This window comes from Brachyhypopomus gauderio, chromosome 8 (assembly GCF_052324685.1).
Source record: "Brachyhypopomus gauderio isolate BG-103 chromosome 8, BGAUD_0.2, whole genome shotgun sequence".
In the NCBI taxonomy this organism is placed as follows: domain Eukaryota; kingdom Metazoa; phylum Chordata; class Actinopteri; order Gymnotiformes; family Hypopomidae; genus Brachyhypopomus; species Brachyhypopomus gauderio.
In genome coordinates this window covers 1553980-1577852 of record NC_135218.1, presented here as the reverse complement: position 1 = coordinate 1577852, position 23873 = coordinate 1553980, and the positions used below count along the sequence as shown (strand labels likewise).

Sequence of the window (23873 nt, the reverse complement as noted above, 5' to 3'; positions counted from 1 at the left end):
AGTACTTAGTGTATGTGATTCAATTTACAGCTGGTTTGGTAGCAGAGTTATTAATATATATTTAGAGAATTGGAAATGGGAAATTTAACATATTTTACTTCAAATCTTAATTCATTATAATTCCAGCTTTGGTCAAATGTTGATGTTAGGCTGCTGTTTTTGGTTAAATATAATTTCTTTGATAACATGCAATTTTAATATGCCATGAATTTACTGTTTGAAAATGGAAAATTACTGTGAAATTACAAAAGGCATTGTTCTGTGTTTTTACACTGAAAACTGTATTTTTACACTGATAACTACTAAATTAAAACTCAAGACCTTTAAAAAAATATACAATCCTGTTATAAAACAAGAAATTCTTGTAATTTAAATTTACAGACTGACTGTATATTTAAAGGAGTTTTCTTAAAAAGTCATTTTCCTGTATTTTACGGGTATATTCTCTTATTATGAAAAAGACAGAAAAATACTGTATTTATTTACAGTAAATATCTGTAAAAAATGTTTTTTTTTACAGTGTAGTCCTGCCCACAGCTCAGAAGCCAGGTCTTTACGTTTCTTTAGTATACAGATGTTGGGAAAATCCTTACCATCAAGAACACATTCTGCAAACTAGAACCCAAAAATAGCAAAATATCATTGTTTTAAGTCCATAGGTTCTCAAACTTATAATAACACATAAGTGTGCCACATTAATTTACCATTATGGTGAAAACTCCACATGACACAGAATCCATCTGTGTTGAATGTGGAACGGTTCTGACTGTCCATGGACCAAGAATATCTCTCCTCTTTGCAAACAGTCTATTAAAAGACAAAAACAGAATATGAAATGTCACAGTGAAAGTGAAATCATATGTTATATGAAAGACAGGAAATATAAATGAAAGGTTTTGCATACTCCCAGGTGTCTCTGATGGTTTCACATCTCTCCTTTTACTCTCCAAAGGAATTACAATACACAATCTCTTTACTTTCCAAGTTGCAATGCTAAAACAAAGACAAGTATAGAGCAAGTCACAATTCTAGAGATTTTAATTAGCATCAAATATTCAAAAGTTATATATAATATATTATATAGATAATGAGTAAGAACTGTACCGATTACAAGGTAAATTTGTAATCTAAATTTGAAAAGATGCACTTAAATTGCTTGATCTATCTGCTCCTTGCTTAATAAAACTTCAAACAATCATGTCACAATCATTGTGACACGACAATTACCTCACATACTCACATACTTAAATAACTTAATTAATGATTTGCAGAACTGATTTACTTACAAAAAAGGTCCAGTGATCTCCCTCTAGGTAAGGACCCATAACTCTTTTGTAGTTTTGTAGTTTGTCAGTCTTAGAAGGCAAAATAATATTTAGGAGCAGAATGTAGAGGAGCTGTACTGTAAGCTGCTCTAAGAACAGAATATAAACATAACCACCACAAGCTGCTTTTGGAGCAGAATGTAGAGGAGCTCCACTATAAGCTGCTCTAAGAACAGAATATAAACATAAGCTGCTTTAGGAGCAGAATGTAGAGGAGCTCCACTTTAAGCTGCTCTAAGAACAGAATATAAACATAACCACTACAAGCTGCTTTAGGAGCAGAATGTAGAGGAGCTCCACTTTAAGCTGCTCTAAGAACAGAATATAAACATAACCACCACAAGCTGCTTTAGGAGCAGAATGTAGAGGAGCTCCACTGTAAGCTGCTCCAAGAACAGAATATAAACATAACCACCACAAGCTGCTTTAGGAGCAGAATGTAGAGGAGCTCCACTATAAGCTGCTCTAAGAACAGAATATAAACATAACCACTACAAGCTGCTTTAGGAGCAGAATGTAGAGGAACTGTACTGTAAGCTGCTCTAAGAACAGAATATAAACATAACCACTACAAGCTGCTTTAGGAGCAGAATGTAGAGGAGCTGTACTGTAAGCTGCTCTAAGAACAGAATATAAACATAACCACTACAAGCTGCTTTAGGAGCAGAATGTAGAGGAACTGTACTGTAAGCTGCTATAAGAACAGAATATAAACATAACCACCACAAGCTGCTTTAGGAGCAGAATGTAGATGAGCTCCACTGTAAGCTGCTCTAAGAACAGAATATAAACATAACCACTACAAGCTGCTTTAGGAGCAGAATGTAGAGGAGCTCCACTTTAAGCTGCTCTAAGAACAGAATATAAACATAACCACTACAAGCTGCTTTAGGAGCAGAATGTAGAGGAGCTGTACTGTAAGCTGCTCTAAGAACAGAATATAAACATAACCACCACAAGCTGCTTTAGGAGCAAAATGTAGAGGAGCTCCACTATAAGCTGCTCCAAGAACAGAATATAAACATAACCACTACAAGCTGCTTTAGGAGCAGAATGTAGAGGAACTGTACTGTAAGCTGCTCTAAGAACAGAATATAAACATAACCACTACAAGCTGCTTTAGGAGCAGAATGTAGAGGAGCTGTACTGTAAGCTGCTCTAAGAACAGAATATAAACATAACCACTACAAGCTGCTTTAGGAGCAGAATGTAGAGGAACTGTACTGTAAGCTGCTATAAGAACAGAATATAAACATAACCACCACAAGCTGCTTTAGGAGCAGAATGTAGATGAGCTCCACTGTAAGCTGCTCTAAGAACAGAATATAAACATAACCACTACAAGCTGCTTTAGGAGCAGAATGTAGAGGAGCTCCACTTTAAGCTGCTCTAAGAACAGAATATAAACATAACCACTACAAGCTGCTTTAGGAGCAGAATGTAGAGGAGCTGTACTGTAAGCTGCTCTAAGAACAGAATATAAACATAACCACCACAAGCTGCTTTAGGAGCAAAATGTAGAGGAGCTCCACTATAAGCTGCTCCAAGAACAGAATATAAACATAACCAACACAAGCTGCTTTAGGAGCTAAATATTAGTAGGCAAGTTAGATTAGCATGTTTGCACGTTGTGGTTAATTTCAAGGTAAAGTTAAGCAGGCAGTCAGCTATCAGCCGTGCTAGCTAGCTCAGTGGAATAACTTCTCAACCGCTATGCGTTCTCCTGTTTAAAATAACCAAGAGGAAAACATGTCAACTTGCCATTACGCCTGCACTTACCACTTTATTTGAAGGATTTTCTTTCACTGTCTTGAATTCTCGTGGTCCTCTCTGCTTCGCTGCTCCGTAGCAACGGCCGTTTGGCGCAAAATACAAATTGCTGATAGCCACGCCCCCCTATGTTCCAATTGGCTGTTTCCCAGAGCCAATCGTATGTCATGCTGCCCTGAGAAGATATTTCAATAAATAAAACTCCAACGTGCTACTGACGCAAACACGCAGACATACACAACAAAGATGGAGGGAAACGAGAGCATTAGCAATGACAAAGATATTTAATGCACCAAAAAAGACACACAAACCAAACGTGAAAATATTTCGGGTTTTTTAAGTGAGGTGGTCAACTTGACAAGACGCACGCAATCTGCAAACAATGCTTTGGGGCTATCAAATACGTTAGTAGCACAACGAACCTGGCGACACACATGAAAAGACGGCACGGTGTGGACATCTGCGGCCGCTACCTCCTCATAAGTCTAGCAGACAGTAGTGTTGCAGATCATAATTTTCACTACGCACATTGTTAATACAGTACTTTTAAAAACTGTTCATCTTATGTTTTAAATGTTTTGTATAAATATAGATGGAGAAAATAACTGAATAATTCACTTGAATAAATTAATGCTCTATCTGAATATACTGAATTATGCATTTTTTTATATTATGTATTGGTTTTGCTCCATTGAAAACAACCAGGGGTGAGTTTCCCGAAACATTCTTGGCGCTAAGTACTTCTTAACCTCATTCTTCTTCTTAACAACTTCTTTCATACGAGGTTACGAAGTACTTAGCGCTACGAACGTTTTGGGAAACCCACCCCAGATGCATACATCCCTTAAATTGTTAGAGAGTAAAGTAGAATTGTGCTATTGAGTTAAGAAAACTGATGGGTTAGGCCAATACATCCTCAAACCTCAACTAACTGTATTGAATGATCACTTATCAAACCAAATCCTCATAAAATAAGTCATATCGTTATCAAATCATTTTGAATCGCATCATATCGTAAACAGGAGTGATTTGTATCGCATCGTATCGACAAGGGGTTTCAGAGTATCGCAGTTATATCGTTTTGGTGACAGTGTATCGAGATGTGTATCGAATCTACCTTAGTGGTGAAGATATACATCCTTACTGCCTATCCATGTTTTATTTTTATTAGTGGTGGGGCGTTAACGGCGTTCGTTAATTTGATACTCTTATCGGGCGATATAAAAATTATCGCCGTTAATCTATTCTTAAAGTTGGGTTGGAAACTGGGTCAAAATGGGTAAGCAAACTATGATGACTTTCAACTTGATAGTTTAGCTCTGTTGTAATCTTAACCAAATTGCACAGTGGCGAGAACGAGTTTTCAAACCTGTGAATTTTTACATGGATGCAGACACGAAGTCGCCAGGTTTGCTTCATGGAAAATTCATTTTTAGGAACCTAAAGTGTTACCGGAGCGGAGCTCGGAGCGGTCGTTTTCTGCATGGTCCTAGCGCTAGATTCGTCGCTATTTAAATATTTATTTTTAACCGTTAAAACTGCAGAGGACCAAAACTGACTTTCGAAAAAGTTCCCCCCAAATTACGTCCGTGAGGTTAAATGTACTAAATGTTGGCTTACATTTCAAATATTATGTGTAGAGTAGAGTAGAGTAGAGTAGAATTTATTGTCATTGTACATGATACAACGAGATTCTGAGTGGTACCTCTTAGTCACATAACACGATTAAAAGAATAAAAACAGTGCGGGACAACATGTATACATAAAACATTTCAGTAGTCTATTGGGACAGGTACTGATATTGGTTTATATCAGCAACATGGTGTAGGTGAGGCAATTATGGCATGATGGTATGACTGTTTTGATTATGTGGCATGGTATAACATCTAGTCTATTTACATTATGTATAATATTAAAGTATTATAACTAAACTAAAAATATTAATAGCAGCAATACAAGTTTTTGGTGCAAAGCTGCAAATGAGAGATGCAATGAGTGCAATAGTGCTTATATTAATAGTGTAGTGCAATAGGTCCTAAAGGTTTGGGTTTGCAGGGGGAGTGATGGATGTTAGCTGAATAAACATGTTATCAACCCCTTTTAATGTACAGTATAGGCTTACAAATTCATGTTTAACTGAATAAACCGTTCGTCTTTCTGCTCAAATGCTCAAACATTTTAATTAGCATGTTTTTTTTTCTTCAAGTATCAAAGTAGAACAGCTTTCTCAAGCAGTCATTGATGCATTTTGGAAACAGGAGATAAGCCCCTGGTCTAATGCACCCTCTGTATTAAGAAACCCTATCTCAAAAACTGACTTTGTCATTACTTGGGTAGCACGCATATGAGCCGTTTTAATATAGATTAATCTAGATTAATTTCAAGATTTCAGTGAGATTAATCTAGATTAAAAAAATTAATCTATGCCCACCCCTAATTTTTATACTTAAAAAATACAGTACACTACAGTATGATAAGTACAAATAGCTGACTCAGTAATTAGTTACTTTGCTAATAAAAATATTTTCCTGGACAAGGAGTGTGAATCCTAAATACAAGCTTCTAGACCACAGGTCACGAATAGAGCATGGGAATGTGACGTCAGCAGACATGCAAGATGCAATGCATTACAGGAGTTTAGGACACAGAAGCTACAGTAGCAACTGGTTAACTACGAGGCTCAGTTTTCCTTACCTTAATCTAGTATGAATTACAATAATATAGTGAATGCTTGCTGTGTTTTCAAGTGCCACAATCGCTCTCATGGCAGTGGAGGCACGTATAAAAAATGGAGTACGTTTTTTCAGCTTTCCTGCTGAAACTGATCGATGCTGCTGTTTGGTCTGAACTTGCACTGCCTCTGCCTGAGCCTCTGTTAGTGCTAACCCTAACCCTAACCCTAATGCTACCAGATGTGTAAGATTCTCACAGTGCTGCTGCAGAACAGACTATTCACATCCATCCTTTCCGTGGTCACGAAGATGCAGTAATGACTTCCTCACTACCACTGGCTTAACAGGGTCTGCATAACGATGGTAGTAGTCCTCCATTCCAGAAACACAAACAGCTTTGCTACGAGTGTGTAAAAGCTGAAGTAAGGAAGACAAATCAGAGAGTGTGGGTTTATGCTCACAGATTTCTGGAACCGACACGAGTACGTATACCCGACTTAATTTTCTCTCCTCAGATGCACTTGTCAAGTCCCTTCCTCTTACCTGCACCAGTGGAGAAGTCAATCTTGTGAGCCGCCTCTGCTTGAACCTTGTCAACATTAGCAGGCATCATCCAACAGGCTGGAACATCAGTGACCGTTTGGGTCATCCGTATCCACACTGCTACTTCAGTGTTAAACAGGAGAGCCCCAATGTGTGTACAGGATTCTGAGATGCCAGCCATGCATGTGCAGTGTGCGCAGTCCACCTGGCCACTAAAACTGATGATCACCCATGGTGTGAGCGGAGGTTCCTTGAGGCGCTGAGAGTGCAAAACCTACAACATTTTTTTTACAATGCATTGAGTCTTTCGTGTCTGCTGATGTCACATTCCCATTCTCTATAATAATACATATATTGATTCTGTATTTAACTTGTCGCAGTAAGCGATATCGCGTTTACTATTTACACGGTCCATTTATTCTTGGATCCGTGTCCTAAAATATGGCGGCCACTACCCAGCATGCAATGCGTCGTGACGTAGATTGCCATGCTCTATTCACGCTATTTTCCATGACAACGCTGGGCAGGGCCATCTTGGTTGACTTTGTGTTAGAACTTCCAGTGCTACGGATACGCTGATACCGATTACAAGCAAAACGACAACAAACACAAAATGACTAGCATAATATGTTCAGTTAGAGCAGAGGTGGCCAACCCGTCAGAGACCAAGAGGGGTGGCGAGTGTAAATTATTAGCGGGGGGGGGGGGGGGATATAAAATCGACACAAATTAAGTAAAAAAATAAACACAAACTTCGATATAAACATAAGGCGTGATGTGCTTCAGGACTTTGTCACGTTTGGTTATGTACGCAACTGTTGTTTTCTAGGTGAAAAGTGGATAAACTCCGTTATCAACACTCGTTACAACGCAACTGACCTGCGCTCACCTTTAGGAAGAAGAGAACAGTGTCAGTTTTGAAGCTCCCTCAGTCATCTGCGGTGCCTTTGCTGAACCTCATATGTGGTTTATTCCAAAACGTGTGGCAGAAGAACCGCGTCTCACCAACGAGACTCAAATCACAATCTCAATATCACAGATACTTCATGCCGCTAGTCTCCCGTTTTCCACTACGCCGGTTTTAAAAGTATTAGCGGCTCGCTGGGCTTGTAAACAAACCGCGCACCACGAAGATGTAGCAGTGTGTCGCCCACAGAGTGATGAGGTAACCGGGCCACGACACACACCGTTAGTGCAGGTGAGAGTGGACCGGCTGGGGAGCCGCATGAAACCAGGCAAAGAGCCGCAGGTTGGCCACTCCTGAGTTAGAGGGTGTCACAATAATTGGAAGAAGAGGAAAACTTGGCTTGACCAACAGTGTTACGAACACAGCTCGAAAAGATCTGAGTGTTGCGGGGCACCTTATAACTTGTATCCACCACCTTCCAAAGAAGAGGACCTGCGTCTAAGGCTGAAGGCGCTAAATTTAAAACATCCACCCAAACGTCCATACGTCTGCTCTTATCATTTTGTTGAGGGGAAACCAACACCAGATCATCCTTATCCCGAGAAATGGCTCGGTTATGACGCGTCGGGTGCTTGTGAGGCTATCAGATAAGTAACTATTTTATCAGTGGCCACATCTTTTCCTTGCATTCATTTTGTAATTTTAAGTAATTAAGTAAAGAAGTAAATAGACAAGAATGCCTATTTTATGAAAAAAATCATTAAAATGTAGTAGTGTACACTAATGCGAAAATAGCTGACTGGAAGTTCTAACACAAAGGCGGAAGAAACACACACTTGAAAGTGGCCGTAGCGAAATACGGTGAATAGGCGGACCTCGGTCCAGATCCAGACCGAAATGATGTTCCATGCGGACCCGAAAGTGATACCAAAACAGAAACGACAATGTAAAATCTTGTTGAGCACTTTTAGGCCGTAAGGTGAACATCGAAAAGTCCTTCAGAAAAGAAATTCCGCTCCGCGCTATCCGAACCAAACACGCTTCAGCTCATAAAAAAGAACGAGTTATGTTGAGGTTTAAAAAAAAGTTTCGCCGCTCAAAATACAGTACTTATTTTGTTCACAGCGTTTAATGGAAGGACTAGTGCCTGGTAGGCGTAATAACACTGGCTCTTGAGAGGTGCCACGGTTGAGACGTCATCAGAATGGACCAATCAGATCGCTGGTATGTCAGCTGAGCTAGTAAACAGAAGCAGACGTCGTTGTAGCAGCGCGTTGATCCAGCGGTACCGAAGAAGAGGAAATCTCGTCCGAAAGTGTTCAAAAAAAGAAATCTTCGAAACGTAAGATTTGTTACATGCATACAGGCCTGATAGTTTTCAGGCGCCACGCCGGAATTCCGGCGTACCGACATGTCCGCGAGAAAAAAAAATTTGAGGGGGGGAAAAATCCGTCAAATCATAATGATAAACCACACGCGCGCGCATGCTATCTGTTTTGATCCTTACGAGGTTCCCAAGTTACGATTTTTCGTGGTTACTACACATCTCCCATTTACTGTATAAAGCCTCGTTTGGACCCAAGTGGTTCTGCGTCGTAAACGGAACTTGGTGTTTGGTGTGCGCGGCGTCAGGATTAGTTAAACGCAGCTATGGATAAAGGTATTAGCCAAAAGCTTAGCTTTAGGATAGGATAACTGCGTATAGTACGTTATTTACGTACAGTATGTACGTATGTTCCGATTTACACCGAAAATCGATTTACGACGGATCAACGTCGTAACCCGGGGACCGCCTGTATTTCAGACACCGGAAGAGCTTCAGAGGTAGATACAAGATAAATTCAGTATTTTATCTTTATTCTGATTAAGTTAAATTTTTATCAGAAATATAAGAGTGTTTTTTTTTGAGCCGGTACAGGTGGTCAGACGATCTGGTTCATCCTGGCCGCCTTACGGCGTAAGGTGTAATACATGAACAAAAGCACAAAATGTATGTCCTAATAAACCAACACAAAATATTTATTAAATTTATTACATTTTTTATATATAAACTAACTATAATCATAATACTTGTAATTATTTTAAACTTTATTTGCATAATTTCTTTGAGTTGTCTGGTATCCTATAATTTACTAACAGTAATGAATAAATAATTAATCATGCCTGTTTTTAACATATTGTGTCTAATATAAATCTTTAGGTTACAGCATTTTCTCAGAATATTAATAGAAATTAGTTTTTATTTCACTATAATGATTACCTTTAAGAATGATAATTAAAGATTAATTATAAAATATTCTAAATATGGTACACTAACACTTCACACACAGAGGGGAGATGACCAACAGGACCCCCAAACTACTGGGACTACTCCGACCAGGACACTTCGGTCCAGATCAAGCCTGCCCATCTCGAGCTCTGGCCCCGTTCTTCCTGCCATCTGCATCATTTGCAAGAAAGGCTGCAAATTTGTCGTCGCGGGTGGCAGACGCCATAAAGAAGCTTTGACAAAAACACAGACTTTAACTGCAGGTAAGACTGTGTATCACCCTCTCCCCCCACCACACAGTAGGTAGTCTATGCAAATGCATCCCATCCCCCAACACACACACACACACACATGTTGGGAGAAGTTGAATGACTATGTAGCCTACACTGCTACACAATCCTTGTATTTGTCTAATTCTAATATCAATGTATGTCTGAATTGCCATAATGTGATGTGTGTGGGTGTGAAATTACTTTCCAATACATAACATCCCTATGCCTATAATACCCCCCCCCCCCATTGTTTTGAGATATTTGATTTTGATCACACTTTGACTTTAATGGGGTACTGGGTATGTTTGTATAAATGTCATAGCATGCCTGATGTTAATATGCCACTGAATACCTGTTTAGAATTGTGGCTCCTCAGCCTGATGCCCTGTCTGGTCAACACACTGCTTTACAGCAGCAAGCCCCTCCCCCGGTCCATTCCCCCACCCCCACTGCCCCTCTCACACTTGAACACTTGGGACTGTCCCTGTGTGTTGCTGGGCGGCCCCAGCAACCAGACTTGTCTCTAGAGGTGTGTCCTGGCTGTGCTGTACATCTGTGTGCACAAGAAATCTTTTTTGGGTGCAACACCTAGCACCATTTTTACAACACCACACCACCAGGAAAAATGAAGGCTTCATTTTTTTTTTGCCTGCCTATTTATTCATCCTTTGTTCTTTTCTTTTGTACAAGGCAAGTTGCAGGAAGCTGCTGAAGTGAAGGATGACCAGAGCATCCTCATTCACATCAAGGACAGAGTGTGTGTGTGTGTGTGTGTGTGTGTGTGTGTGTGTGTGTAGAGCATCCTCATTCACATCAAGGACAGAGTGTGTGTGTGTGTGTGTGTGTGTGTGTGTGTGTGTGTGTGTGTGTGTGTGTGTGTGTGTGTGTGTGTGTGTGTGTGTGTGTGTGTGTGTGTAGAGCATCCTCATTCACATCAAGGACAGAGTGAGTGTGTGTGTGTGTGTGTGTGTGTGTGTGTGTGTGTGTGTGTGTGTGTGTGTGTGTGTGTGTAGAGCATCTTCATTCACATCAAGGACACAGACTGGAAGATGGAAACCTTCAAGTGACATGATGACAAGAAATCCAGCCCCTCATTCTGTTCTACATGTCACACTGTGTGTGTGTGTGTGTGTGTGTGTGTGTGTGTGTGTGTGTGTGTGTGTGTGTGTGTGTGTGTGTGATTTTACCTTATTTTACCTCACACCATCACACCACCTCCTCCACGTACCCCACACCATCACACTTCCTCCTCCATGCACCCCCACACCATCACACCTCCTCCTCCACGTACCCCACACCATCACACCTTCTCCTCCATGTACCCCCACAACCTCACACCTCCTCCTCCATGCACCCCCACACCATCACACCTCCTCCATCACACCAGATGATGGTGTATCAGAGAATTGTATCTCTGTTCCCAGTCAGTCTGTGGATTACAAAGGGTCATCAGCCATGTCGCTATTTCCTAAGTAATTTAACAATTACCCATGCTTTAAATTAATTATTCTAAGCTGGAAATATCAAATGCTTTTATTTAAATGCGTTAAATTTGTTGCTTACCAAGAAGCCACCCATCACGCACTCTGCTAGCTTGTAATCTTATCCCAACCATGCTGTTTGTAAGGATGTACGAATCTGTGAGCGTGGGAGTACGAGTGGGAGATTATGGAGACGGGTCCACCACAGAGAGTGCATCAAATGCAGTCATTTGAGTTCCAATTCCAGGTGTATTTTTAATCGTGGATTCCAGCATATATGAGTAAATCACCAACATTTAGAAACAAAAGAAAAAACTGTATAAAAAGAAAACAAAAGTACTTACAGTTGTGATCAAATTTATTCAACCCCCACTGAAATAAAGTGTTTTGGCCAGTTTGACATTGATTTTGATCATTTCAGTCATCTTATTTACAATTATATCAAAGAGGCACTTATAAATTAGACAAACATAACATAATATTTATGATGGAATAACCACAAATGTCTTTACTGTGCTCACATCATTATCAGTTTTATTCAACCCCCTAGTGACATTATTTTTTAGTACTTAGTACAACATCCTTTTCCAGTTATGACAGCTTTCAAGCGTGAAGCATAGCTTGACACAAGTGTCTTGCAGCGACCTATGGGTATCTTAGCCCATTCTTCATGGGCAAAAGCCTCCAGTTCAGTCACATTCTTAGGCTTGCGCACTGCAACTGCCTTCTTTAGGTCCCACCAGAGGTTCTCAATTGGATTTAAGTCTGGTGATTGCGATGGCCACTCTAGAATGTTCCAGCCTTTCATGTTCAACCATGCTCTAGTGGACTTGGATGTGTGCTTCGGATCATTGTCCTGTTGGAAGGTCCAACGTCTCCCAAGCCGCAGGTTTGTGACTGACTCCATCACATTTTCCTCCAAGATCTCCTGGTACTGAAGGGAATTCATGGTACCCTGCACACGTTGAAGCTTTCCTGTACCATTAGAAGCAAAACAGCCCCAAAGCATAATTGACCCCCCGCCATGCTTCACAGTAGGCAAGGTGTTCTTTTGTTCATAAGCCTGGTTCTTCCTTCTCCAAACATAGCGCTGGTCCATTGTCCCAAACAGTTCTAATTTAGTTTCATCTGACCACAGTACACTGTTCCAAAACCTTTGTGGCTTGTCCACATGACTTTTGGCATACTGCAGTCGACTTTTCTTGTTCTTTGGAGTCAGCAAGGGGGTGCGTCTGGGCGTTCTGGCATGGAGGTCTTCGTTATGCAGTGCGCGCCTTATTGTCTGAGCTGAAACTTCAGTGCCCACATCTGACAGGTCTTTTTTCAGTTCCTTAGCAGTCACGCGGGGATTTTTCTCCACATTACGCTTCAGGTAGCGCACAGCAGTCGCGGTCAGGATCTTCTTTCTGCCACGACCAGGTAACGTTTCCACTGTGCCCTTTAACTTGAACTTGCGAATGATACTTCCGATAGTGTCTCTTGGAATATTTAACAACTTCGCAATCTTTTTATATCCATTGCCATTCTTGTGAAGAGCAATAACCTCTTCTCTTGTCTTCTGGGACCATTCTCTTGCCTTCACCATGCTTGGAAACACACCAGTAGATGTCTAGAAGGAGCTGAGTATCACAGTCCTTTTAAATCTGCCTAATTGGTGCTTATCATGATTGATTGCTGCTCGTTGACATCCACAGATGTTTTCAATACCTGATGGAAAACACTGGAATGAACCTCTGTTCTTAGGAGTGGTAGTCGTAAAGGGGTTGAATAATTGTGTCAATGAAGAAATCACAAAAAGGCCATTTAATACTTTATGACAAAAAAAATTGATGCTATCTTAGTTGCATTTAGTTCTTTAACAAGTCCTTGTAAGATTTCATTATGAACACAATTACAAATGTGCACTGAATTCCATAAAACCCTTCGCAGCATTGGGGGTTGAATAAATTTGATCACAACTGTAAGTCTGCAAAGACTTATAGGCAGTACTTCCTGACTGAGACTGACAATCAGCAGCCAGTAGGTCTAACCCCTAGGTTATCATAGGCTAAACACAGGAACATCAACTCAAATCAAGACCTACCAACCAACCCTTTCTCTCTGAAAGGAAGCCCTCTTAAACTGGTAGCCCCACCCCCCAATTAAGCTGGGTGTAGTAGAAATTTTCTGAAAATGGATGAGGACTCAGACATGGTTAAATTAATAATTTATTACAAATATATAAATATATATAAATAGGACAAAGACAGACACAGACATGAGTGTCTCATTCAAGCATGACAACTCTGAAGGCAAGGGGGGCAGTCCCCCTGCTTATATACAATCCTAAACACAATTCAGCAGTTCTAACAAGCAGGTTATCTTTAAGTCAAGTCAAGTCAACTTTTATTTATAAAGCACATTTAAAAGCCACAAGGGCCAGCCAAAGTGCTGTACAATGCACTCATACATATATGAATAAGAATTAAAATAAGAATATTAAAAATAGAATGCACTCATACATAAGAATAAGAATTAAGATAAGAATATCAAAAATACAAATACAAAAACACACAATTTTCTAAGTCTTAAATAATTATATCAAATAAAAAATAAAAATTAAGGTTATATAAAATTAACCTGAGCATTTCATTTCTGTTGGTTTACCTTATGAGCACTGGAACGCTTGAGAATACATAAATGTTTTTAACTTGGACTTAAAAACATCTACTGAGGATGACGTCCTGATGGAGACAGGCAAATTATTCCACAGTTTGGGTGCTGCAACAGAGAAGGCTCTGTCACCTTTCGTCTTGAGTCTGGAATATGGTACGACCAAGTGTAGTTGATTAACTGATCGTAGAGTTCTCTGTGGTGAGTACGGGCAGAGCAGGTCAGAAATGTAAGTGGGAGAGATTCCATTTAGGGCTTTAAAAACAACCAAAAGAACCTTAAATTCAATCCTGAACTTAACAGGGAGCCAATGTAAGGAGGCCAACACTGGAGAAATGTGCTCCCTTTTCTTAGTTCCTGTCAGGAGCCTAGCTGCTGCGTTTTGGACAAGCTGAAGACGTGACAGAGCTGATTGGTTAATACCAAAATAAAGAGAGTTACAGTAGTCAAGCCGTGATGTAATAAAAGCATGAACAACTGTTTCCATATCATTAAAAGTTAAAATTATGTCCCTTCGTTGTGTTCAGTTTGCTTGGTGTTGTACATGAGGTAGTGCTTCCACTATCAAGACAGTTGACTACTCTCTTCGACTGGAAACATCTTCGACATTTCGACATCTTAACCGAAGCTAAGTATTTCATCATGTCTGAGTCCCTTGTTGCTTGTGTTGAGTGTGGCATGTATAGCTACTCTTCTTCCGTCAGTAGTGATAATAATTATATTTGTGTGAAGTGTAGGTTAGTTATTAGTATGACGGAGAAGATTTCGCTTTTAGAGGAACGCATCCGGGCTTTAGAAAGTTTGTAGCAGCTAGCGTAGCAGCTAGCACAGCTAGCGTAGCAGGCCCGGGTTGCACAGCTGTAGCTAGCGAGCCCTCAGCTCCGGCATTTGAGCCCTCGCAGCGGGGCGAATGGGTGACGTCTCGGCGGCATAACCATAGGGCTGAGCACCGTCCTTCTCAGGTTCCCGTGTCAAACAGGTTTGCCCCACTCAGTAATACACCGACTGAGCGACCTGTTAAAAGAGCTCTGGTGATAGGAGATTCACAGCTCAGACACGTGAACGTAGCGACTAGTTTAGAGACACCAGCGGCCATAGTCAAGTGTATCCCGGGGGCTAGAGCGCCTGACATCAGGGCTAATTTAAAGGTGCTGGCTAAACATAAATATTCTAAGATAGTTATACACGTCGGCACCAATGATGTGGAATTGAGACAGTCTGAGATCACCAAGGATAATGTTAAAGAGGTGTGCGAGTTAGTGGGGACGATGTCAGATGCCGTAATATGCTCTGGTCCCATTCCAGTTCGGCGTGGCGCTGAAACCTACAGCAGGTTATGGGCGTTACACCGCTGGATGTCTAAATGGTGCTCAGATAACAAAGTGGGTTATATAGATAATTGGACACGTTTTGAGGGCAGGCCTGGCCTTTTGAAGCGAGACGGCATTCACCCCTCTTGGGAGGGTGCTGCTCTCATTTCTCGTAGCATATCTGCTAGGCTTAATAGTGGTAGTGTAGGTGTAGTTAATGGGGATTGACAAACCAGAGCCGAGGCCAGGCAGCAGACAAACAGGCTAAACCGACTGTCTGCGAGCTGCAAAGAGACGTCACCTAGGTCACACCAGATTGAAACTGAGTCTGTTCCTTGAGTACCAAAAAATAATTCTCGTAAAGTTAGTAGACAAAATTTAATCAATGTTAAATTCAACTATGCTCCCTCAGAGAGCAGTTTAAATATGAAACTAGGACTACTAAATATTAGATCCCTGTCATCTAAAGCATTGCTTGTTAATGAAATGATTACCGATCATGATCTATGCATGCTTTGCTTGACGGAAACCTGGACCCGACCAGACGACTATATGGCCCTAAATGAAGCTTCTCCCTCTGGCTATAGATATGTCCATAACCCCCGTCCAAATGGTCGAGGAGGTGGGGTCGCCACAATATATGACTCTGATATAGGCATTTCTCAAAAATTTGGCTTCAAGTTTAATTCTTTTGAACACCTCATCCTCACTGTATCAAATGTTTCAAATTTAACAAGCAACAAAGTGTCACAGTCGTTTATGTTAATTACTATTTACCGCCCCCCTGGTTCATACTCTGAGTTCTTGCAGGAGTTTTCAGACTTCCTGTCTCATGTAGTGCTATCAGCCGATAAGGTGATTATAGTGGGTGATTTTAATATCCATTTTGAAAATCGGTGTGACTCTTTTAGCATTCATTTTCAAGCAATTCTTGATTCAATGGGTATCACTCAGAATGTGGTGGGTCCTACGCATAACTGTAGTCATACTTTAGACTTGGTCTTGTCATTTGGTATTGACATATCCAGTTTAGCAATTCTTCCTCAGAGTGAGGCTGTTTCTGACCACAGCCTCATAACATACGAGTTGTGTTTAACTGACTGTGTTCATCGGCCACCCCGCTATCAAATTAAACGAGCTATAACACCCAGCACCATAGCCGCGCTCACTGATATTTTACCGGGTCTGACAAACACTGATCCACTTGTAGCTCCGGAAGGACTAGAGCGTTTCACCGAGCACGTCGAGACTTCCCTTCGTACAGCGTAGCCTCAAACGAGGCGCGCGGATCCTGGAACGTAAATGGCGAAATATGAAGTTAGAAGTGTATAGACTATCATGGAAAAGCAGCCTTATTGAATATAAGCATGCCCTCCATATGGCAAAGTCCTTATACTTATCGGCCTTAATAGAAAAACATAAAAACAATTCAGGACTCCTTTTTAAAACTGTTTCCAGCCTTACGAGGAGTCATGAACAAAACAATTCTCTTATTCCACTAGAGTGTAGCAGTAACAATTTTATGAAATTCTTTAATGATAAGATTGATAAAATTAGGGAAAACATTAGTAGTGCTATCTCAGAGCCTGTCAACATGCCAATGCACCTTGACAGCTGTCTGGTCAGCTCTGATGCCCTGTTAGAGTCCTTCTCCCCAATTGGTCGTGAGGAGCTTATTTCACTGGTGAAATCTGCTAAACCCTCCACATGCATACTAGATGCTGTACCAACCCATCTACTTAAAGAATTACTGCACAGCAATGTAGAACCGTTGCTTACTATAATAAATTATTCTCTGAGCCTGGGCTACGTTACCAGTTCATTTAAACTTGCAGTCATCAAGCCGCTAATTAAAAAACCTGATCTTAACCCCCAAGAACTGTCCAACTATAGGCCAATTTCTAATCTGTCATTCATATCCAAAATTTTAGAGAAAGTAGTTTCTTCACAACTCTCTTCCTTCTTACAGACAGAACATGTCTTAGAGTTATTTCAGTCTGGATTTAGAGCTCATCACAGCACTGAAACAGCACTAACTAAAGTACTGAATGATCTCTTAATATCCTCTGATAAAGGACACATTTCGTTTCTCATACTGCTAGACCTCAGTGCTGCTTTTGACACCATTGATCATAATATTCTACTTAATAGACTGGAGACACTCATTGGCATAAGAGGTCAAGCACTCTCCTGGTTCAGGTCCTACCTGACAGATCGTTACCAATTTGTGCTAGTAAATAACGAATGCTCTGAGCATTCTAAAGTAAAGTATGGTGTCCCACAAGGATCTGTACTGGGCCCCATATTATTCTCATTATATATGCTACCACTGGGCACTATCATTCGTAGGCATGGTATTAGCTTCCATTGCTACGCAGATGATACTCAGTTGTATATATCTTCTAATCCAGATGATACCACCACAACTCTCAAGATTGAGAACTGCGTCCAGGATATTAAAAACTGGATGGCGTCTAATTTTCTTAAACTAAATTCTGACAAGACTGAGGTACTGATTCTTGGGCCTAAAGCTGTTAGAAGCAATTGGGCTGATATTCCCCTTACCCTAGATGGTTTTTCAGTAACATCAAAATCTACTGCAAAAAGTTTAGGTGTCACTATTGATTCTGATCTTTCATTTGACACACATGTATGCAATGTCACTAAGGCTGCCTTTTTCCATTTACGTAATATTGCCAAGCTGAGACACTTACTTTCATTAGCTGATGCAGAGAAGCTAGTTCATGCTTTTGTCTCGTCGAGATTGGACTACTGTAATAGTCTTCTAATTGGATGCTCTAAACAGTCCATAAAGAAGCTACAACTTGTACAAAATGCCGCAGCTAGAGTCCTAACCAAGGCTAGGAAATTCGATCATATTAGTCCCACTCTCGCCGCACTACACTGGCTGCCGATTAAATATCGCATTGAATTTAAAGTTCTCCTGTTAACCTATAAGGCGTTAAATGGTCTTGCCCCACAATATCTGAGTGAACTCATTGATTACTACAACCCATCTCGCCCTTTGCGCTCCCAAAATGCTGGATTTCTCGTAGTTCCAAAAATTAGTAAAACTACAGCCGGAGGCAGAGCTTTCTCTTTTAAAGCCCCTCAATTATGGAATAGCCTTCCAGCTCCAATCCGAGACTCTGACACAGTTCCAATCTTTAAATCTAGACTTAAGACTCACCTGTTTAGTCAAGCCTTCAGCTAAAATTCCCCTTGTAAGGTGTAGGGGCTGGGGGGCCCCCAGACGTTGAGATTTCTGGTGATCTGAGATGTTGATGCTGTCATCCAGCTGTGTCTTGGCATCACTCTATTTGTGACTATGACTTGACTGGAAAGCAATGTCTCAGTGAGCCCTCATGCCTGTGGTCACCTCTGAATCTCTCCCTTTAGTTATGCTGCTATAGATTAGTCTGCCGGAGCCACATGCTGATCACTGGCACGTGAGCTACGTACATTTAAATCAACGGTGGTTTAAATTCATGTCCACTCAGTCTGTATTATCTATCTTCTTGCATGGCTCTACCCAAGACGATTGGATACAGGCACCTGGGGGATGGTCTGGCTGCCGGTGGATGTGCTGATACCGGGGTTCACCTGGGGAGTAACACTGCAGTCGGAGCCTACAATACCAGCATCACTGCTCCGACACGGAATGAAAGCCTGGCATTCATCAACAGACATTTACAGTGACAATATCAAAACCCAGAACTTTCAATTCTACCTTTTACCTAGTCTGATTGTGTGAATTATGTGTGACTTGTGTATTTGTGTGTTAACGGGCCGCCCAATGGAGGATGGGTTCCCTTTTGAGTCTTGGTTCTCCCGAGGTTTCTTCCTATTCCCCACCATCATAGGGAGTTTTTCCTCGCCACTGTCGCCTTTGGCTTGCTCATTAGGGTTCTGGACCCATAGTATTGTTAACCTTGTAAACCCTGTAAAGCTGCTTTGCGACAACTTGAGTTGTTAAAAGCGCTATACAAATAAACTTTGATTGACTTTGATTGATTGAAAATAGATTTAAGCTTAGAAATTTTCCTTAGCTGATAAAAACTGGCACTAACCACGGAGTTGATCTGCTTATCGAATGTAAGTGAGGAATCAAAGAAAACTCCAAGATTCCTGACGCAGCTCTGAGTATTCATTAATAATAAAGGCTCCAGATGTTTAGCAATTGATGTTACGTTGTCTGGATGACCAAAAATAATAGCCTCTGTTTTGCCATCATTCAGTTTAAAAAAATTTTTAGACAGCCAAATTCTTATGTCCAGCAGGCAATCACGTATCACGTCTATAGAGCAGTTGTCAGCTTGCTTAACTGGAAAGTACAACTGCGTATCATCCGCATAACAATGGTACGAGATTCCGTGCTTGCGGAAGATGGTCTGAAGAGGAAGCATATATAGAGAGAATAAAACTGGACCCAGGACAGAGCCCTGTGGAACTCCACAAGTAAGTTCTGCCGGAGAAGACGAAAAATTACCAAGTGTCACAGAGAAGGATCTTTTTGAAAGATACGAGGTAAACCACTCCAATACTGTTCCCCTAATGCCTACCTCACACTTTAGCCGTTCCAGAAGGATAGCATGATCGACTGTATCAAAGGCAGAGCTGAGATCTAGTAAAATTAAGACAGCACACTTCCCAGAATCTACAGTTAATAAAATATCATTTGTTACTTTAAGTAGGGCGGACTCTGTGCTGTGGTGAGCTCTGAAACCAGATTGGAATTTATCCAAAATATTATTCTCAGCTAAGAATGATGAGAGCTGCAGAAAAACAATCTTCTCCAAGACCTTAGATAGATAAGGGAGTTTGGAAATGGGTCTGTAGCTGTTAAAGGAAGCAGGGTCCAAACTAGGTTTCTTTAATAGAGGCTGAACTATAGCATGTTTAAAAATATCAGGGACAACACCACTAGTAAGGGAGCTGTTTACAATGGCTAAAATGCTAGGGCCCGCAGTCTGCAGCACCTTTTTTAACAAAGGTGTGGGTATCACATCCAAGGCACATGTAGTAGATCTCATACTTAGGTCTAACTCGGATAAGTAAGACATAGACACTGGCTCAACCTGGCTAAAAATGGCAGGACATACAGGCAGGTCAACAGAGGTACTGTGCACAGATAAAATATGAGATCTTATATTTTCAACTGTGGATTTACGGAAAATTACATACTCCTCACACCACTCAGAAGATGGTTCAATGGGGATTTCCTTAGAAGGATTCATTACTGCATTTATTGTATTAAATAAGACTTTTGGGGTATGGGAATGTTTACTAATAATAGCAGAGATAGTTTTCCCTTGCGGTTTTTACAGCAAGTTGATAACTAGCCAACCGCTCTGCCAAGATACAATAAGAGATCTGTAATTTATCCTTCTTCCACTTTTTCTGCCCTCCTGCATTCCTTCCTTAGCGCTCGTGTCCCACTGTTTAACCAAGGCTGAGATTTTTCTTTCAGTCTCTTGGTTTTAAAAGGGGCGACTACATCAAGAATGTTACTACACATGGAATAAAACTGATCAACCAACTGATTAGTGTTATTTGTGTGCGAGCATTCATGATAGGTAAGAGGGGCAGCAATAAAAACTTCTGAGAACTGCCTAGCAGTGGTGGGCGTAATGACGCGAGTGCGGCAGGTCGGTTTGCAAGTAGCAGATAATTTAGGAGCTGAGATATTAAAAAGGACAGGCTGGTGGTCAGACATAATAAAATCAGATACTTCCACATTCTCAATAGCAAGGCCATAGGATAAGGTCTAAGGTATGACCGCCCTCATGTGTAGAGCCAGAGACTGACTGGATAAGATTAAAGGAGTCAATGAGGTGCAAAAAATCTCTAACTAAAGGCTTTGAAGGACAACAAACAAAACTAATAAAATCAGCAACAGAATTTGGACCCACATCGTGGCTAATGCTACATAATAAAACAAATGGAACAGGGAAGAGAGGACCCACGTCAAGTGCAGCTGGGCTTGGTGATGAGCAGAGCCGAGCAGCAGTGATGTAGCGGCCGGGCTGGCTGTTAAGCAAAGCCAGGCAGCAGTGATGTAGCAGCCGGGCTGGCTGTTAAGCAAAGCCGGGCAGCAGTGATGTAGCAGCCGGGCTGGCTGTTAAGCGAAGCCGGGCAGCAGTGATGTAGCAGCCGGGCTGGCTGTTAAGCAAAGCCGGGCAGCAGTGATGTAGCAGAATCAAGCAGCAGTGATGTAGCAGCCAGGCTAGGCTGAATATGCAGAACAAACTCCTCTGCTCTCGCTGTCGGCTGTCTTCACCTGGATCGGCTTGTTCATGTTAATGTAGCCGGACTAAACCAGCCCGACATCATTAGCTCACTGGATATGAAAAAACGCCCCTGGCTGTGATCTGAGCTCTGGGACCTCTCAGCACACACAGTTCAGATGCTTTTAGGCCAGATCTCACCCAGGAGAGCAACCCACTGGCACCAAAGCTCTCTAGAGCAGTTGTATAGCCTCACCGGTGCTCCACAAACACCTAGCCACAGATACTCCACTCCAAGAAGACTCAGAGCCACCACGTAATTCCACAAGACTCAAGCACAGTTAATCCAGTACAAAAATGCCATACACAGCGCTGGTTAAGGTGAGAAATGTAAAATGCATAAAATACAAAGTTATAAAATACAAAGTATTTTCCCGGGGGAGAAGCGGCAGCCAAAACGCGCCAGCGTATCTCTCGCTACCCGGAAACCGCTGCATCCATAAACCTCCTCATAGGTCTACCTCTCCTCCTCTTGTCTGGAAGTTACATCCTCAAGACCCTCCTACCAATATACCTCTCCTCCCTCCTCTGTACATGTCCAAACCATCTCAATCTTGCTTCTCTAACTTTATCTCCAAAACATGCTATATGTGCTGATCCTCTAATAAACTAATTTCTGATCCTATCCTTCCTCGTCACTCCAAATGAGAATCTCAACATCTTCATCTCAGACACCTCCATCTCCCTCACCTGTCTCTTTGTCAGTGCCACTGTCTCCAGTCCATACAACAAAGCAGGTCTCACTACTGTCCTATAGATCTTTCCTTTCATTCTAGCTGACACCCTTCTATCACAGATCACCCCAGACACATTATGCCATCCACACCACCCTGCCTGCACTCTCTTCTTTACCTCTCTTTCACTTCCTCCATTACTCTGTACCTTCGACCCCAAGTAAGTAAACTCATCAACCTTCACCAAATCAATTCCTTGTAACTGGACCTGTCCACCGTCTGCCCTCTCATTCACACACATGTACTCTGTTTTACTCCTGCTCACTTTCATTCCCCTGCTCTCCAAAGCATATCTCCATCTTTCTAAGCTCATCTCCACCTGCTCCCTACTCTCACTACAGATCACAATGTCATCAGCAAACATCATAGTCCAAGGGGACTCCTGCCTAACCTCGTCCGTCAGTCTGTCCATGACAATTACGAACAGCAAGGGACTCAGGGCTGATCCCTGATGTAGTCCTACCCCCACTTTAAACCGGTCTATCATTCCTACCGCACATCTCACTGCTGTCACACTTTTCTCATACATATCCTGCACCACCCTCACATACTTTTCTACTCCTTGCTACTCCTGACTTCCTCATACAATACCACAGCTCCTGTCTCGGTACTCTATCATAAGCTTTCTCTAAATCAACAAACACACAATGTAACTCCTTCTCCTGTCCTTTCCTATACTTCTCCAATAACACTTTCAAAGCAAACAAAGCATCTGTGGTGCACTTAGCTGGCATGAAACCATACTATTGCTCACAGATCTCTACCTCTCCTCTAAGCCTAGCTTCCACTACTCTTTCCCAGATTTTCAGGCTGTGACTGATCAGCTTTATTCCCCTGTAATTACTACAGCTATGAATGTCACCCTTATTCTTGAAAATCGGCACCATTATGCTTTGTCTCCACTCCTCAGGCATCTTCTGACCTTCCAAGATTCTGTTAAATAACCCAGTCAAAAACTCCACTGCTGTCTCTCCCGAACATTTCCATGCCTCCACTGGAATATCATCCGGTCCAACTGCCTTACCACACTTAATTCTCCGAATTGCAGCCCTTACTTCCTCCTTGCTCACCTGGGGCACTTCCTGATTCACAACCGCTACCTCTTCTAGCCTTCTTTCTCTTTCATTCTCTTGATTCATCAGTTCTTTAAAGATAATCAAAGGGGGGAAGTGTGACAGAAATTATTGATTAGATCATGTTTAGTTATTATAAGAGATCATTATGAACTTTATGATTTAGTACATGTCCATTCTGACTAAGCAGAAGGACTACAATAATGAAGTAGTGTGATTCAGTGTAATCATGTACTTATGTTTATTTCATATTATGCATGTGTGCTATACTAACCTAGCCACTAGGGTGCACACACCAGTGTATTTTAGTGCCGGTCCCAAGCCCGGTTAATCATTAAAAGGAGAGAATAAAACATTAATTCAATCATAAAACATCAACTCAATTCAGGCCCTCGAATCAGTTAAGCTGCTCAGGGCCATTGGGCACAACCCAGCCAGTCGCCAGGTCGTCCCAGACGTCTTCCTTAAACATTCGTCTCAAGGAGTCTGCTATCTCAGGCTCCTTTAAGTCGCCGCACAAGGCCAGCTGAAAATGCTGACGCATAAGGCCAGTAAGCCACGACGAACAGCAAGACAAT

At 41.5% G+C, this 23873-nt stretch overlaps 1 long non-coding RNA gene across 1 annotated transcript in view; it reads left to right on the top strand.

Moving 5' to 3' along the window:
* Nucleotides 1-19282, top strand: part of LOC143521171 (uncharacterized) — a 37983-nt gene extending 18701 nt beyond the window's left edge. Inside the window, exons 5-7 of the long non-coding RNA XR_013132682.1 lie at nucleotides 9548-9749; nucleotides 10449-11486; nucleotides 14419-19282. This is a non-coding gene — a long non-coding RNA (uncharacterized LOC143521171). The remainder of the gene's footprint in view (nucleotides 1-9547; nucleotides 9750-10448; nucleotides 11487-14418) is intronic.
* Nucleotides 19283-23873: the final 4591 nt, after the last annotated feature.